Here is a 2465-nt window from a genome sequence, read left to right on the forward strand (position 1 = left end):
TCTAGAATTTTTATGGTTTCCCGTCGTATATTTAAGTCCTTTATCCATTTTGAGTTTATTCTTGTGTATGGTGTAAGTTGGTGGTCTAGTTTCATTTTCTGCATATATCTGTCCAATTTTCCCAACACCATTTATTGAAGAGACTATCTTGACTCCATTGTATGTTCTTGCCTCCTTTGTCAAATATTAATTGAGCATATTGGTTGGGGCTGATTTCTGGGCTCTCTATTCTATTCCATTGATCTATATGTCTGTGTGAACGGATAAACAAGATTGACAAACCTCTAGCCAGGCTCACCAAGAAGCAAAGAGAGAGGACCCAAATAAACAAAATCAGAAATGATAGAGGCGAAATAACAACAGACCCCACAGAAATACAAATGATTGTTAAAAAATACTATGAACAACTTTACTCCAACAAACTAGACAACCTGGAGGAAATGGACATATTTTTAGAAAAATACAACATTCCAAAACTTAATCAGGAAGAATCTAAAAATCTCAACAGGCCAATAACTATGGAAGAAATTGAAGCAGTCATCAAAAAGCTTCCAGCAAACAAAAGCCCTGGACCAGATGGCTTCACAGGGGAGTTTTACCAAACATTCAAAGAAGAACTAAAACCTACCCTCCTCAGACTACTACAAAAAATCCAAGAGGAAGGAACACTTCCAAGCTCATTCTATGAAGCCAGCATCACCCTAATACCAAAACCAGGTAAAGACAACACAATGAAAGAAAATTACAGGCCAATATCCCTCATGAACATAGATGCCAAAATCCTCAACAAAATCTTAGCAAATCGGATCCAGCAGTACATCAGAAAGATCATACACCATGACCAAGTAGGATTTATCCCAGGGATGCAAGGATGGTTCAATATCCGCAAATCAATAAACGTGATACATTACATAAACAAATTGAAGGAAAAAAACCACATAGTCATTTCAATTGATGCAGAAAAAGCGTTTGACAAAATTCAACACCCATTTTTGATAAAAACTCTCAGGAAGGTGGGAATAGAAGGATCATACCTCAACATAATAAAAGCCATATATGACAAACCCAAAGCCAACATCATACTCAATGGACATAAACTAACACCATTTCCCCTAAGAACAGGAACAAGACAGGGATGCCCACTCTCACCACTCCTGTTCAACATAGTCCTGGAAGTATTAGCCATTGCAATTAGGCAAGAAGAAGAAATAAAAGGCATCCAAATTGGAAAAGAAGAAGTAAAACTGTCCTTATTTGCAGATGACATGATATTATACTTAAAAAACCCTAAAGACTCCATCAAAAAACTATTAGACTTAATAAAAGAATTCGGCAATGTGGCAGGATACAGAATTAATGCCAAAAAATCTATGGCATTTCTATACACCAATAGTGAACTTGCAGAAAGAGAGACTAAAAAAGCAATCCCATTTACCATCGCACCAAAAAAATTAAGCTACCTAGGAATAAACTTAACTAAAGAGGTAAAAGACCTCTACTCAGAAAACTACAGGACGTTGAAAAAAGAGATAGAGGAAGACATAAAGAGATGGAAGAACATACCATGTTCTTGGATTGGTAGAATCAACATCATTAAAATGTCCATACTGCCCAAAGCAATCTATAAATTCAACGCACTTCCCATTAAAATACCAACGGCATATTTCACAGACCTAGAACGAACTCTCCAAAAATTCATCTGGAATAAAAAACGACCCCGAATAGCTGCAGCGATCCTGAGAAAGAACAAAGTAGGTGGGATCTCAATACCAGATATCAAGCTGTATTACAAAGCCACTGTTCTCAAAACTGCCTGGTACTGGCACAATTACAAATTTTCTATATCTTTAAAATCATTTCAAAATAGAAAGTTGAAAAATCTTTTTTCCCAGCTGGAGCAATGCCCAAGAACAAAGCAGTCCAGGGCATGACTGGAATCAGAGACACTGTCCCCTAGGACTCCAGTCCCTCTGGCTCTTGGACACACAGCTCCCAAAGGGCGGTCAGAAATCAGCCACAAGCTTGGGGAGTTGGTTGCCCTCTCATTAGGAGTTAAGTGTCATTTCTGGACTCATTTCTCTGGAGCTGGTTAAGGAAAAGGAAAGTCCTTAGAACTGCCAAGTCCCCAGGTATTTACTCTGTGTGTCTGATGTTAGGTCTCCTGAAGAAAACCTGAGGAGATGGGCGATAATCTGCAGCAGAAGGTGTCTGAACTCACCAATGAGCCCAGGTGAGAGGAGCTGGAATTCTGTCTTTGCCGATGGACCTGCCTGTGTGCTAGTGGGTTCATGTGTGAGACTCTGTGTCTATGACCCTGTGTGTGTACATGTATTGTATATGCTTGTATATGTGCTTTTTGATAGTTGTGTGTGTATTTGCTATGGATATGACTCACAGTCTCATTTTAGCGTATGTAGACCAAGTTCGCAGCCTCCTGGCATGTGACTAGGGACTCCTGATTCATG

This window comes from Myotis lucifugus, unplaced genomic scaffold, assembly GCF_000147115.1.
Source record: "Myotis lucifugus unplaced genomic scaffold, Myoluc2.0 scaffold_706, whole genome shotgun sequence".
NCBI classification, from domain to species: Eukaryota; Metazoa; Chordata; class Mammalia; order Chiroptera; family Vespertilionidae; genus Myotis; species Myotis lucifugus.